Genomic DNA, 17,327 nt, shown 5'->3' with positions numbered 1-17,327 from the left:
TTTAGAACCAAGTCGCATCTTAATTCAGTCGATTGGGTACTATCACCTACCCCACCGCCATCTCCCACCGTCCCTATGGCTATAAAACTGGCAACACAATGTCAAAGCATAAATTAGTGGCACCCACTCATCCCTCGCTAGGAAACCACCCCTAGGGCCAACCGCCTCCTGAACAACCTGGGTAGTTATCCCTCCCATACTTTACTAGCCAGTGAATGTCAAACAAGGAGGTCCCTAAGCTCCTCCATGACCAGCTAAGTTTGCAACTTAAACTAGACACCCCACGTTCAGTTATTTTCTTTTAAATCCGGCATTTTCTAATGAGGACATATGCCACTTTTTCCACTTTCAATACTACTAGAACTTTAGTAACACGCACGTCATTGACATAGATGCGGATGAAAGGTTAGCGCTCTAGCCTTTTTTCCTTCCAGTAGCGGCCTGACGTTTTCCAACGTCATTGCGCCAGCGCAAACACACTCCGCATAAGCTGACATCTTCCTATATTATAACTCCGTGTTGTTGAACCCGGTACCATTCGAGCCCTCAGGAGGGTAAAGGTAGGTGTCCAGCAGGCGGAAGACTTTGACACAGTAAGTCAATGGTTGTGGTCCACTATCTACTCCTATGGTTAGAGTGGCGATTTGTTTTTAAATACTTTTTACTACTTTACTTTCGTTTACCTAGAGTGTGACTACAAGTCCCACCCCCCACCAGGACTCATGTCGTGAGATTTACTCTTACTTCACCTAAGCTCTAAAGTTTTGTCACATCCTCTTTCTGTTCAACACAAGTTGTTTTTTCGTATGATAAGCCCTTCGTTCTTCCATATGCACTAAGCCTGCCTCGCCTCCTTTACTCAGGATCCATTCTCCTTCTGAGTTACTGTTGACACCACTTTCCAAATCGATTTTGTTATTTCTCTAACCTTAAAGGGATCAGTTTACGAAATAGGTCCACTGATCTAAATTTATAGGTTATTTCTACCTCTTATATTTTAAGAGCGCTTGTGTGAGTTTGTGTATGTGAAATTGATTCATCACTAGACGGTGACATTGCCAATCACTGTATGCTTGCTAGCAGATCCGCACCACTGTTATTTTGAGAGCACTTCATATGGCATGCATGAGAGCTATTGAGTACACACCATCAAATAGAGCATGCCTCTTGATCATCTTATGTGTTATGAATTACCATGTTCGTATGTCCCTCTCTCTCTTTGTTTCTACAGAGATCAAAGCTTTCAGAAGTCCTGAAGGCAATATAGGAACCATGAGTTTAAGCGGTTCCAGGCTCCACAGGTTAGGGTGTGCCTTAGCGTGCGCACACCGCCGTGGTAGCCCTCCAAGTTCCTGACGAATGCTTTGCTTAACATTTTTAAAAGCAGAAACATGTTGACCATTTCCACAATTTCCAGGATGCAACTGGCCTATTAAAACCAGTTTCTACGCATCCGACACACCTTTTAACTGTGTCCAGTTTTCCACCATTAAAATTGTTGCTGGGTAAAATTGCGACACCATTTTAACCTCACCTTTTACACTATTCACTACTTGCACTCTCTTCACAAAACCCAGATCCGCTGTAATTCAGGCGTCACAGCACACCGGAGAGGCACTCGGCCTCTCTGGTGGGAACCCAATGATGAAGCATGTCACCAACTAGGTTGGTGAGTGAGGGTTCTTTTAAAACACAGTGAGCACTCTTTTGCTAGTCCATTCTAATTTCAGGATACACTCTTTAGTTGTTTGATCCATATAATCCAGGGGGATTAAGAGTGGCTCCAGTAGCTTCCCTCCCTCTCTTGTTGTTGAGTTATATGGGCTGGTCGTGGGACAGGATACGTCAGATTGGGAGGTAAAGGTCCAGTTGCTGTGAGAGATATGTGCACAAATAGGGTGAGATAGTTTTCAGGGTGTGAGGGGTTTCTGCAGCGCCTAAGAAGGCGGCCTCTATTTGTGCACTAACATATTTTTCTTGTCATAGGTTGTGTGGGTGGCCCAGGGACCAAGATGGTTACCTGGATTGTTGGACACTCTTTTATACATTGGGCAGCCAGATATGCAGATCGAAAGGTCTACGGCCGTAATCTGGGTCTGAAGAGCAGCCACCACAAGGTGCATTGGTGGGGTAAAAGTGGGATGCGTTGGGGGGCACTATTGCCCTGGCTGACAAGAATGATATCGTAGAGAGGCTGCCCTGATATGTTGGTCCTTCACCTGGGTGAAAACGACTTGATAAGTCTGTCAGGACTGGCGATACTACAGCAGATGCAGAGGGACCTGGAGGTTTTGAAAAGAAATTTGAAAAGAAATCTGGTGGGAACATGCATTGTGTGGACTGAGTTCGTACCGGGAAACGTGCGGAAAGGGGCAGTGAAGCCGGCAGCAGTTGAAAAAGCCTGCAGGAAGTTAAATAGGGCAATGAGAGTTTTCTGTGCCTCTAGGGACATTAAAGTGAGAGGTCATGTTGGGCTATGGTTGGAGAAGCCTTTGCATTTTAGGGATGATGGCGTGCACCTTTTGCAACTGAGGAATGCATACTATATGGTGGAGATGAGGGACGCAATAAGCAAGTTGTGGAATTAATCCATCTGGTGTCGCAGGGAGGTGAAGATTGAGGGCAAAAGGTGCACAGTGGTAAAAGGTGGGGCAGGTAACCGCCCTACGAGGGGTCCCTGGTTTGCAGTACTTTGGAGGTGTAGAGAGTCACTGACGGACACACCCATCCCTCCCAAAGGGGGAAACAGGTGAACGATGGGGGTGTGGGAGGCAAGAGTGCGATGGCTGGAGATACAGGAGAGGATGTTGAAAAGATAAGTGAGGAGGGGAATGGAGAGATGAAGGAGGTCACAGTGTGAAACGGTAAGAGATTAACAGGAGAATGGATGGTGTGAATGAAAGGTTTGGTTGGGGTTTGTTACAGTTAATGATGTTGTTGGTAAATTATTTGTTTTACAACCTTGTCCTAATAAATGGCCTTTTATGCTTCAACTACAGCGTGGAGTATAATTATTGCGCAATGGCGCAGAGAGCCAGGCAGGGTTCTTTTCTCTTCCGGTGTCTCCCATATCTAGATTCACTTGGGCTCAATGCATGTTTTCAGCACAGCACTGACACAGCCACAAAGCAGCGATTCTGCCCCCTCCCCGGCCCGTGACCCTCTGTTATATGAGTTTTTGTCCTACCCAGTGCTTGAAATGGAAAAATAGAAGTGCAGGTACTGTGTAGCAGAGTACCTGCTTGTTTCTGAAAAGTGCCAGTACTCTCCAATTAAAAGTATCGCATTTCTCTCAGAGAAGCACATTTTAAAACTCTAATGGACTGGTACCTTTACCCCGCCAAACTTAAACGCATTTTCCCAACCACGTCAGACAGATGCTGGAGGGGATGTGGGCTTATGGGTTACTTCCAACATATCTGGTGGGACTGCCCCTCTATTCGCCCTTTCTGGGAGGAAATCTTAGCCCAAATTAAAACCATGCTGGGATATCCCATACTGACCTCCATGGAGGGGAGTCCTCCTAGGTCTCAGAGATCCTTCTCAAGGAACACCAGACCAGGGCCGACAAATCCATCATGTGGACTTGCATTGGGGCTGCGAAAATCACAATTGCTGCCACATGGAAGAAAAAGGCGGCTCCCTCCATCTCGGTATGGCACGCCCGACTGTGGAAACTTCTATGCCTAGAAAGAATGACTGATATATTCCGCGATGATTACAAATGTTTCGAATATAAATGGGGTCTATTAGTCGCCTTCCTTACACAAGGCCTCCCGCTGGCAGTCTGCCCCTGTCTATTAGAAATATGCATCTCTTCCAATTCTAACATCTTAGTCTTCCGCCTAGCCATCTGCTCAGCCTTCACTACATGATTCGCCACCACACTCCTTATTAGTGGGAGCGGGGAGGGTTTGGGGGATTTATTGAGTTGATTGTTATGCCTCTTATTTATATTTCTTTTATGGAGTACCTTCCCGGTTGGAAGGATGAAGCATTGATTTAATAGGACACTGCGGACTCTGCAACCTTCGATGGAGGGAAGGACCTATTCGGCCTCTGAACTCTTTGAAATGTGATAATCTCTATAGAATGTCCCCCCACCACAGTTGGCTGCAGTTAAATAGGGGAGATCATCTCCAATCCTGATTTCGCAGTCAATGATGTTTTTGCTCTGTATAACAGCGATACTCCTGTAATTGTACAGCGCATACTGTTAACTTAACACATGCTAATAAACATATGTTTTACAAAAAGTATCGCATTTCTCTTGAGAATTGCTGGTACTTTCCCTCTCGAAATAAAAAAGTGCTGGTACTCCGTAGTGGACAGTACCGGCCCATTTAAAACACCGGTCCTACCCTTTTAGGGTGAAGGCCCTCACAGTTCCATCCGCCCCCCAAGCATGATTTCCAGTGGGCCCAATTTCCCAGGAAGCATGACATCCCCTACCCTCTTCCGGTGGGTATTGGCGCATGAAGGTTTCTGACGCGTGGGGAAAAAAGGGGAAGTAAGGGCCGTGGGACAAGGAAGGGCGATGTGACACCCTGGCCCTGCCATCCATCACACCTCCCACTTCATCAAGTTTAGCGCCGGACAAATGTCTCTTCCTCTAGGCCGCAGTAGTTCCTGAATAGACATGGCTGCCCCATCCCTTTCACTGGGGCGGGAGGCGTGACATCTCTGGGGAATGAGACTCTTTTTAACGGGGTTCCATTGTCGCTGGCCCCTCTTGACAGTTTTAATTATAAATTAGGCGGCATTTGTGAAGGCTGTGGCTTGTTGTTTCATTGAAAGGCAGCAGCAGCTTTCCATCCTGTCCTTTTGGGGTCTGCAGAATAACTTGTGTTGGGGAAAAAAACTTGGAAGAGGTTCTTTTTATGGCCATCTTAATTGTCCTGGGAAGTCGTGCCACTTGACACACAGCCCTGATTTGCAAAACCTATGTGAAAAGTGATTTTCATGGATAATGGGTTCCCTTATGCCAGGGGTGACATTTGGGATTTGTAGTTTACTTTTGAACAGTGTGGACTCAAATAGCCCGACATGTAGAGTGCTTTGAATAAAAAGTCTGGGCCATCTGAAGGTGCCACACTAGACTTGGGGTTATTTTGTGTTTACACACGCTGAATTCCGGGATCTGTGGTTTTAATAATTTGTTAGTTATACACCCGGAACTACAAGCCTTAAAATGTAGTGTTGCCAGGTGAAAAGTCAGGACTGGGCAGAGGTCTCGCAGGCAGTTAGTTAGCACTCTCTGCATTTCTTTATTCTGTGATTTTTGTATTAATATAACATTTAGTCTGTCTCCATATAACTTCAAATGTGTTTTTAGGGGAGTTTAGTTTCTCAAAATTATTTCTACGTCGTGTTTTCAGGCGTTTGCGTGAGAAAGGGCGTGACAAGCTGTCAGTTCTGCTTTGTCATCTAACAGCCGAATGCACTATGGGAACTGTAGTCCTCGTTTTGCTTCTCTGGACCCACGTGAACTATAAATGCCACCTAAGAAGTGAGAGTGTGTTCAACGGGAACACAGAACTGGAATCTGGAGCCCCAACCCCTTGGGGCCATATGCCACCCTACATTCTTAACCCAGTTGAAGACACGCCCTTGAATGAATGATTCAAGGGGTGGGCTCTGGAAGGCATCCAATAAAGTCAAACTCAGGAGTGAACAGAGCATCCAGTTCCGGTTGCATTTTTTTTACTTCTGCAACTGGCCTATTACAGATAGCAAGTGGTCCTGTGGCCCAGTGTCATGAGTGATGCCTACAACTACTCGACTCTAGCCAGTATAAAGCTGCATTATGGGACATGTAGTGTCACTTTTAAGTTTGTAAATATGAGCTCAGAAATCCAAACAAGCAAACTATTGTTGTTCTGGTTGACACTGAAACACTTGGCAGCGATGCCAGATTAAAGAACCGGAGGACAGGACGGGTTACTCACATCTTAAGACGTGTACTGCTGACTTGAGCCTGGGAATCCACGTTCTGTGTTCAAACATTAAAGTTTGGGCCACAAATCTCAGCCTTGTGTATACTTGGACCATGGGGTATCTTACTGTCCCACCTACTGGGTCTGGTCTTACCTGAGGACAGCGCGATAACAGTTTTTAATTGTCTCTGGGTGTGCTAGGAAGGGAGTGTCCTACCTAGGATTGACTCCTGTGTGAGGGTCACCAAGAAGGGTCTGTCGGTGACCTTGGATGGGCCGATGATGTCAGCTTGTCAGAAAAGGATACCATTGGCCTGGGGTTAGCTCCAACAAGGGGCTGTCATGATCTGGGATTGGCACCAGGTGGGCCAGGAAAGGCTGCCATTGACCTGATATTGGTTCCTGGTGTGATTGTACCCTGAGGGGGCTGTCAGTGACCTGGGATTGGCTGAAGGTGTCAGTAAAGGCAGCCATTGGCCTGAGACTGGCCCCAGGTTAGAGTGAACCTGGAAGGAGTTGTTGTTGGGCTAGGCCAGTTGGGATCAGCCCCACGTGAACCAGGAAAAACTGCCATTGACCTGAGACTGGCTCCAGGTGGGAGTGAATCCGGAAGGGGCTGGCACTGTCATTGACCTAGGCCAGTAGGAATAAGCCCCAGGCATGTGGATATAAAGGCTGTCTTGGCAATTCTTCTCCACGCAGTGTGTTCTTGGCATTATGGGGTGGAGTTTGGTCCTCGGCACTGGTCTTTGGTTGGTGAGTTTTGGGCTCTGTCTTGATCAGAGGGGCCCTTTTCGGGACTCTTCCCCCTGGAGCTCATGGAAGAACTGGTTTCCGGGATCTCAGTCCCAGGTGGGGGTGGCCAGCAGTGGCCACTGAGTCCCGTCTAGGGGCCCGGGTAAGTCCCGGTCCTTGGCTGCCCTGCAGCCAGTGAGAGTGCAGTGACAACATGGTGGTGACGGTCCAGAGGGACCTCTTGGAGACGGGGGACTGGTCCAGCCGGGTGATTCCCAGTTGGGAGCTGCTTTCTGCAGCTACATGCCACTCAACGAGGACATGACAGTCACCTTCGAGAGCGCGCTGCAAGACTGTAGCAACAGCAGGCATGTGGGTGTGCAAAAGCTGATCCGTGGGGCAAATGTCTGCCCCTGGCACGTGCCCTTTCCCCCGAGCCCAGGGCGTTGACTGCCTCAACAAGACTGTAAGTACCAAAATCAGTGCTTTCAATGGGCCGGTACTCACTGGTACTGAGTACAGGAACTTTTTCATTTTCTCGCATCGAGTACCGGCACTTTTCCTTGAATAAGGAGAGTACCGGTACTCAGGAGGGCCTGGCTTTGATGCAGGTGGCGTTCCGGTCATCAATCACCTTGTACCTCGGCAGCACCTTCCACTCTTAATCAGAGTGGAAGCCTGGGCTGGGCTCGTACAAGAGAACAGCTGCTCTTGTCACCATTACACAGTGATCTGCATGTACTGCTTTGGAAGCCATCAGAGCAGAGGTGTGGCTGCAGGGAGTTTCGATTAGCCTTTGTTTTTACACAGCGAGGGCAAAGAGGTGGCTATTAAACCTACTGTTCAGGGTAACACAGTGCTACAATGATGCCTCTGTAGTAGAAACAGCTATTTGTAAACTGCTGCCATTAGACTTTTTAACACAAATTCACCAGTACATCTATCACAAGACAAGATGTTGAGTACTATGTAAAAGTCAAGTACTTGATATTGTGCATCTTCAAAACACATACAAGCATTTTTTCCAGTTACTGTTGCCTGTGGTGGGTATTTTCAATATGCCTGGACCGAACAAAAAGTTTCCATTCACTTTCACTATCTCTAACCATCATTTCACAACTACATTGCCTATTTGCATGTGTAAATATAATGGGATCTCGGTAACTGACTCACCGATCCCTTTGAAAAATGCGATATGCTCTTTTTTTTTTTTTTTAGTTAAATATTTTTTATTGAATATAAGAAAGCACAGGATTACAAATATAAACTAATCAATAATGTTCAAAATATAAGCATACACACGTTCTAAAAATAATAGCAACTGCATAATAGGATAAATATACAGAAAAGGTTACAAAGTATATAAACATTTATAATATCGTGCCTAAAAGGAGAAAGAGAGTATACCTAAGGAAAAAGATATGAAACTAGGATATTATAGTGGTATATAAAGAACCTGTGTGAATGTTAGAAAGAATATAATATATAAAGGGGTAGAGTAATTTTTATAGAGGAAAGAGACAAGAAAAAAGAAAGAATAGAAAGAGAGAAAACGAGAAAAAGAAAGAAAGGAAACGAGTAAAGAAAAGAGAAGAAAGAAAGGAAGAGAAGGAGAACTCAGTAGTAAGGATGGAAAGGGATTATAATGATAATGACAGATAAGTCGTAAAAGGTAGCCATAGTAAATCAGATTTAATTTGAAGGTGGATAGAAGACTGAGGAATAGAGGCAATTCTATGTTTATCACATATATAATTCCACCAATGTAAAAAGGATAATTTAGAATTGTCTTTCCAGCAGGTTAATATGACTCCTTCCCCGGGAGCCGCCTATTCGCTGTGCCTCCGTAGAGATCTGTGCCTCGAGCCCATGTGGTCGTCTCCTAGTCGAGTGTAATTGGGTGCTTCCATTCTCATCTCTCATCTACCCAAATTTTGTATCAGTTTACCTGGCCGAGGGACGCTTGGTACGCTCATCCAGTATCCCGTAATAGGACAACCTTCCCTCTTTACTCCTGGACGACTAAAATGACGGATTCTGAATCGCTTGAGGTTCCCTTCAGCCATTAGATACCCGCTATCTTTTTGAAGATTTACCGTCACCGTTGGCTGCTGTTTAAAACTCTTGATTGCTAGTGCGTGGCTGAGTCCTCGACACGGAAAACTACTGACCTTTAGGTGTGTCTGTCCCACCATCCCTGCTCTCCTTCGCCCTGATGAAGGTGCAGCCCCCGTTGGGGCTTGTTCACCGAAACGCGCGTTGGCATTCTGTTACCGCACTCCCGGCTACCATAAACGTGCTCATTGGTGCCTTTTAGCCGCATGGACTGTTCTAAGTCCATTCCTTAAACTTCAGTTGTTAAACGACCATTTCAACCTGTTATGTGTTTTTACGAATATGTATTAATGTTACATGTCGTTTGATGTTGCTGTCGGATATGTGATAGTATGAATGATTGTCCGCTTGAAGGAGCATTTGTGGGACTGTTTAGTAATTCGCTACATTGAAATTGTATTTGTTGGATATTTTGTTTGATTACTTCCTCTGATTTATTCTGTCTAATTTTTTACAATCTTTATAAAACAAATGATTTTCATATCTACACAAACACTAATGATGAAATAAAATAAAAAAGACTTTTCTTTAAAAATACTCAAATTATTTTAGACTCTGTCTGTTTGTCTCCATTCCATTCTATCTTGGTTCGGTTTGCCTATTGGTTGTGGTCCCTTAGTATCTGGACCCTGATTTAGGGCCTTATTGTGATCAACCCGTGGCAGGTACTCTTTCTTTCCTTTGTAATATGACTTTAAAAGCCACAGCAAGAAATAAATCAAATAAAGGAGATGTGGGATTAACTTGAGCCAAATCAGGTGACATGGTGCCTAGAAATACAATATGATTACTAAGTTGAATTTTGTAAGAGAAAATCAGGGTACACTTTGACCATATAGCAGTCCAGAATGCATAAACCTTAGGACAATAGAACAATAAATGCAATAAAGAACCTTCAGCATTAAGACAAGACCAACAAAATGATGAAGCAGAGTGGTTAAACTTACTTAACAAAAGGGGAGTAATGACAACTCTATTATAAATAAAGTATAGGGACTGTGTGATATTAGCAGCTTTGGAAGTCTTGAATATTTTCTGCCAAAACTTATCCCATTGCGAAATCGACCGAGTCAAAGAAAGGTCATGCTCCCACTCTAGTTCAACCTTAGATTTAGTCCGTGTACCAACAGGGGTAGATAAAGATTTATAGATGAAAGAGGCACTAGGCAGAGTATCAGCAGAAATTTGATATAATGGAGTATCAGGAAGAAATGAAGCAGGAGTTGGTAGAGAGAGAAATTTCTGTACACAATCCTGAAGTATTAAAGCTAAAGTATTATACTGGTGAATACAGGAATCAGGTAATTGAAAAGATTCTTGCAACTGATGGAAAGAAAGAATTACATTATTCACAAACATTTGGTGTACATAAATAAGACCCTTTTCTTTCCATTGTTTGTAGTAAAATGATTTGTGACGAAACTTAATGTATTTATTAAACCAAAGTGATGACGCTAGAAGAGATTGATAGTCATCCAAATTCGTAAAGAAGAGTGTATGTAACAAAAATTGAGAATGTTTCAAAATAGGGTATTTGGAAACAAAAGTACAATTAGTCATGTGGACAACATCTCGCATTGAAAAATCATTTAACAATGAACATTCAACATTGACCCATGAAGGTTTAGGTGAATCCTGGTAATCTTTAGATAACGCATAAAATTGACGAATCAAAAAGGCATTATGATATAAAGCAAAATCAGGGAATCTTACCCCCCCCCTCATTTTTAGGACGAATCAGTTTAGACAAAGCAATACGTGCATGTTTGTTATTCCAGAGAAATTTAGTGCATAATGAATTAATCTGAGAAAATCAATATTTAGGAATTTTAAAAGGTAGCATAGATAGTATGAACATAATCTGAGGGACAATCATCATTTTAATTGTATCAAGTCTACCCCACCAAGAGAGGAACAGAGGAGACCAGAGGTTTAACAAATTAGCAATTTTATGTTTTAAGGCAGTAAAATTATGGGACAATGTGTCACGAATGTTGGGGGAGAACCATATGCCAAGATATTTAATTTTTTGGGGACACCAGGTGAAATTAGATGATTCAAACATATATCTATAGCATGAAGGATTTAAGGGTAAGATCTCAGTTTTAGAAAAATTTAATTTGTAGCCAGAAACCTTAGCAAATGATGAAATTTCCTGCAAAAAGGGGGGTAGGGAAGACACAGGATTAGACATATAAATAAGAACATCATCAGCATATGCAGATAATTTAATTTGTTGGGTCTTGAAATTAAAACCAATAATGAGAGGGTTATTTCTAATACGTTCCAGAAAAGGTTCTAAGCATAACAAGAAAAGTAGTGGTGAAAGGGGACAGCCCTGACGAGTACCTCTTTGAAGGGAAAAATAAGGGGAAAAGAGACCATTAACAAAAATACATGCTTTTGGATTAGTATATAGCAATTTAACATATGAAATAAACTTTGGACCAAAACCAAACCATTGTAATGCATGAAATAAGAACGCCCAGTTAACACGGTCGAAGGCTTTTTCTGCATCCAGGGATAAAGCAGCAAGTGGGGCTGGATAATTTCTACTAAGAGCAAGAACATTGGAAAACATTCTGGCGTTATCAGAGGCCAAACGACCTTTAACAAAACCAACTTGGTCTGGTTTAATGAGAAGAGGGATAATTTTTTCTAAACGAGAAGCTAAAGTTTTTGCAAAAATTTTACAATCATAATTAATTAATGATATAGGACGAAAATTTTTGCAAAAGGAGGGGTCTTTATCTGGTTTGGAGATTACAATAATAAGGGCTTCCAAAAAAGAACCACAGGCTTGGGAATTGGATATAAAGGAATTAAAAAGTTGTAACAATTTGGGAGCAAAAATTGAGGAGAAAGTGGAAAATAATTCTATTGAAAATCCATCAGGACCAGGAGCCTTCGCTTTTTTCAAAGATTTAAGACCATCGGTTAATTCTTGTAAAGAGATATCTTCTTCAAGGGGTTCGAAATTATCCTGGGAAGTTTTAGGCTTGGGGATATCTAGGAAAAAAGAAATAAAATCATCTTCAGAGGGCGTGGTAGTTTCTGTATATAAGAGATTGTAGTATGATTGAAATGTGGAGATAATATCGGAATCCGATGAAAGGAGTGTGTTGTTTGATTCCGAATAAATGGGGCCAATAACTTTACGTTCTGATTTAATTTTTAGATAATTTGCTAGCATTTTCCCAGCTTTATTTCGACCTCCATGATATTTCGATTTAATCTTGAGGAGGATGTTACAAGCGTCCGCAGTGGCTATTTTATTCAGGGAGGATTTAGCCTTAATCAATTCTTGTAGTGATGAGGGAGATTTAGAAGAATAATAATTATGTTCTAACGTTTTTAGAAGGGTCAGGGTTTCTTTATATTTAGTATGCAGTAATTTTTTCTTCCTTGAGGAGTATGAAATAGTGAATGCTCTGAAGGAAGCTTTAAAGGCGTCCCAATTGTTGTGAACGGAAGTGTCTAAGGAGTTATTAAAGGTAAAGAATTCCTTAATGAAAGAAGTCGCTTCTAGAATAAACGAACGGTCCGATAGAAGGGAATTATTGAAGCGCCATCTACCTTGTTTACATGTGGTGAGAGATAGGTCGATAAGGGTGGAGACAGGAGCATGATCAGATATAAATATGGATCCAATGTCAGAAGATTGGAGACATGGTAGCAGTGATTTGGAAACTAAAATATAATCAATACGAGATCTGATATGATGGACGGGTGAAAAAAAGGTAAATTCTAAGGTATCTGGGTTACATGTTTTCCACGTATCAAATAATGGGCGAGAGGAAATGGCAGCTTGAAATGATTTGTGGGATTTGTCAGGTTTGAACTTACAATTGGATTGTCTATCAGTAAATGGATCTAACCAATTGTTAAAATCACCCCCAACCACAATATTAGAATTAGCAATTGACAATAGTTTCAGCCATATAGAGTGCCAGAACTCAGAATCTGGTTTAACAGGACCATAAATATTGAAAAAAGTTATTTGTCTTTTATTTATAATAACCTCTGCCAATACCCACCGACCATCAGGGTCACACTCTGGCGAAATAATCTGTGCATTAATAGATTTATGAAACAATATAGCGACACCACCATGACGATCAATAGCAGGAGAAAAAACAATTTGATTAACCCAATGGCATTTAAGTTTAAGGGATTCTTTGTCATTACAATGGGTTTCCTGTAAAAAAGCAACTTGGGTATTAAGTTTAGCAAGATGAGACAATACCTTTTGACGCTTGACTGGATGACCAAGACCACGAACATTCCACAAAGTCACATTAACCATAATTCTGGGAGCAGGTAAACATGAGGGAACAGGAACACAAAACTGCAAAATCGACAAGACAAAAGAAGGAAAGACAATGTTCAATATGTGAAGAGAAAGACTTAGTATTAAAAATGAGACAGGTACAGAAAAACCGGATTAAAGCTGAGTAAGAATGAGTAGATAAGAAGAAGAGATAGACAAAAAGAAAAAGAAAAAGAAGCAAAAGAGAAAAATAGAGACATGTAAACAGATCAAGGAATAACATCCGGATCTGTAAAGAACGAAGAAAAGTCAAAGAAAGTGGAGCAAAGAGACGCCAGAGGACACAGACCACACCAATAACTATAATGGAGTAAAGAGAAAGAAAGCCACAAGAATATTGATAATATAAACCATCAGCAAAAACTTTAAATAAACCAGTTAACAGAATACAGTGTAACAATCCAGAAGAAGAATTAGTCAAGGATTAGTATCCTTGCCATGTGACGGGAGACTCCGAAGATAAAGTTTAAGTTTTTCCGGATCGTCAAATGATTGTGATCGGCCCTCATGCGTAATTTTGCAAAGACATGGATGAAGAATTCCATACTGGATGTTGAGACTTCTCATATGTGGGCGTAAAGCAAGAAATTCTTTGCGACGAGTGTTGGTTGCATTGGAAACATCTTGCGATATGAAGAGAGTATGACCTGACCAAATAAGACGCCGTTTAAGTCTAACAGCTTTCAAAATATGCATCAGTTCAGTAAATTCAAGAAAGAGCATAATAATACCACGAGGTTTATTTGCAGCAGGATTTAATCGACCTAAGAGGTGTGCTCTTTGAATATTAAGAGGACCTGATGAGGGTGTTAGATCAAGGAGCTCTGGAAGAAATTTCTGAAGAAAGGATACCATGTCAGACCCTTCAATATTTTCCGGAAGACCATAAAGGCGTAGGTTATTTCTGCGATTACGATTTTCAAGGTCCTACGTGTAAAGCTTAAGTTTATGAATTTCCTGTTCAAGAAGCGGAATTTTTGTAGGGGCATCCTGTAAATCACTAACACGTTGTTCCAGATCAAAAACTTTACTTTCCATGACGATCCATCTTTCTTCAATTTGTTTCAGTTTTTCATTGGTAGTTGACATGAAGTGTTGAAGACCACGGACTTCATCCAGGAGAGAGTCCAGAACAGGATTTTGAGAAGAGTGGATAGGAGAAGGCGGGTCATTCTTATGCCGCTTAGGTTTTGTACCAGAGGTGGAAGATTTGGTAGAGTGGGAGTCAGTAGACATTGTGCCAAGAAAAAGAAAACACCAAAGAATTGCAGCAAGGTAAAGGAGGAGCCACCAAACGCCAGGGAAAGTTCAGTGATAGCCAAATCGTGGAAGCAGGACGTCCAAAAAGTGAAATGGATACAAAAAATGGCACCAGTAAATAAAAATACTATTAGAATATCGCACAATGCGGAAAAAGCATGGACGACGTGATCTAAAATGTCGGCCACATATGTTTCTGTGAAGAAATAATTACCGTCTGCTGAAAGATGGTGAGGTAAACTCCTGGCTCTTGAAATCTGTAATTATGGGCTTCAATAAGAAGGACAGCGCCCTAAGATGCAATGCAACACATGACGCTGCTTTCAAAACTGCTGACGCACAAGTCACGACCGCCAAGAAGACATTATCTTGAAAGCGGTATCAAAGCTCACCGCATCTTCAATAATAGCGTTACAACTCTTAGACTAAATGGTTGCCGGGAGTCACAGCCTGATTTCATTTGAACTTTACCTCAGGGTAAGCAGCAATTTGCATTTTCAGTCAGTGCCAGTTTACAGCAAATAGTCGCAGCACTCCTTAAAAATATCTTACATTGACAACACTGCATTTGTAACAAAGTGCACCTCATCGATTAAGCAACAACGTTGAAAACATGCTAAGGGAAAACGCTCATTCTGTCCTCACCTCCAAACTTTCAAAAAGCAGAGCCTTCAGAGTCAACGCATTCGTTCTCCCCACGGCGCCGCCATCTTAGGCGCCGTGCTGAGGAGAACACGAGAACATCAAAAAAAGAGTGTGGAATGCGTTCCCAGTGCGCAGCAACACCTCCTCCGTCTTCTCGCTACATTCCGCTTGCGGTAGTGATAGCGGGAAGCGACCTTCCGAGGCTCCGCACTCAGGAGTCCGCTGCGATATGCTCTTTGAACAGAGATGTTTGCAGCCAGCGCTAAACCATCTGGGCTTACATGCCACAAGGAAGTATACGGCTGTATATTAATCAAAAGCCAATATATGTAATGCATGACTAGGTCAGTGCCTGTAACTCACACTCATGGTTGCAATTTACTGCACACTGTGATCGGACGGCAAAAGCAGGAAAACTAAAACGCTTCATCTATTTTGCACCCCCAGGTGGTCATTGGTACAAGTGATTTGAGTACAAGCACAGGAAATATATTTTATTTGTAATAAGTCTCATCTTCTGACTGGGACTTCATGTCCATGGCCATATTTCAATTCAGACTGACCCTCTTGCTATTTGTAACGTGATGTAAATGTTGCTTTTTTAAAATATTTTTTTCATTGGCAGTTAAAAATGAAAGAATACATTTGACATTTACTATATTAAGTATATGAGGCATATAATATGTTATTATCTGAATTAACATACGTGGGATTACAATAAATACTGCAAACTAATGTCAACAAAAGATTTGAAAGCAATTCAAATTATCACAGAGACATTTTTTCAGCCTGTGTGCTATGTTACATATATGGTTGTATATTTTAATTACACAGAGTGTATTCAGAGAACCAAGTTAGATACCTTTATTCATCTAAAATCACATGTACAAGCTGTTTATTCTGTCCACCACTCCTTTTCAATCACATCAAATGGAATGTTGAAAGCTTGAGCCACCAGCAGCAACTTCACCTGTGTCTCTGTGTCAACATTTGTAATCCAGTGGCAGCCATAGAGAGAATATGCTGCTTACAGAAGTTACACAAAGTATGTCCCTTGGAAAGCAACTCTGGTTTCCATTTTAGACAGAAACACCCATTAGTGCTGAGAATGAAAAGAGTGATTAATTGCTAGCTTTTTTGCAGCTAAACATTTACTAATCGTATGAAACAGGAAGCCAGTGCCTTTCTCTTAAGTAAGTAAGGTTGGGGCACCATAAGTAGCAATAAAGTGGATAACTCTGGTGGTTAATGTGTTTGCTAGAAAAATCTGTGTGCATTCTAATCCAAGGTTCAACCCGCCATAAAATTGCATGGAGGGTCATTGTGCCTGCTGGAACGCATAGCATGCAACATGTAGTTCAGAGATTTGTGTTTTTTATGTGGATAGCTCAATTGGATACTGTTTTTGTTGCATAGATCCTTGTCTACCCTGTAGGTCACAAGTTAAAATCCTTGGCATATATTTTAGTGAATTATGCCCCTGCAGCAAGGACCTGTATGCAACAACAAGGCATATATATAGTACCTTACTGTTTTTTTCTCAATCTTTTCATTTTTTAAGGTTGATAAAAAGGGGTTACTTTGGGTAGCAATAAACACTTATTAAAATTTGCTTGACAGGGTTTTTGTTGTCATGCAATAGGAAAGGTTAATTAGAAACAGTGAGAGATAGTTGCTGATGAATACTTATATCTGAAAAGGTTTGGGGTGTAACTCGTTTAGGGTTATCTGACTGTTTTCTACGTTGTATAATTCGCTGTAAGTTAGGAATAGTGGGCATATTGCTTCAACATGTTGAGGGATGTGTTGGGCTACCTCCCTTAAAATTGCACCACTGGGTTCATTGGAGTTGCCTGCAATCACTTTCATTTCATTTATAGATTCTCTAACTTCAATTGCCGTTGCAGAGGCAGAGTGGTTATGGTTTGTGCTCCTTAAAACAGAGTCACCCAGAGTAACCGCTCTGCCTGTGCAATGGGTGGAGTAGTATTGCACACACCTCCAATGAGACCTTTGCTACGAATGTCTCTCCTTACAATAAATATAACCACTATGTTTTAGGAGCTGGTTTCCTCTGCTGGAGCTGATGTATTTGGCCATCTTTGGGACAGACATTATCTGGGAAAAAAGGAGATACAAAAGCAATATTAGTTTTGAAACCCAGAAACATGTAGATGCATTGCTGTTGTAAGTCGTCAGAAGTATACACAACTTTATGTGCATTTGTGCAAAAATACACACATGTTGCACTTCACATTGCACCTATAAGCTTTGTAAATGTACTGTAGGGTTCATTCTGTATACAT

This window comes from Triturus cristatus, chromosome 7 (assembly GCF_964204655.1).
Source record: "Triturus cristatus chromosome 7, aTriCri1.1, whole genome shotgun sequence".
Classification (NCBI taxonomy): Eukaryota; Metazoa; Chordata; class Amphibia; order Caudata; family Salamandridae; genus Triturus; species Triturus cristatus.
Note: the sequence above shows the minus strand (reverse complement) of the source record.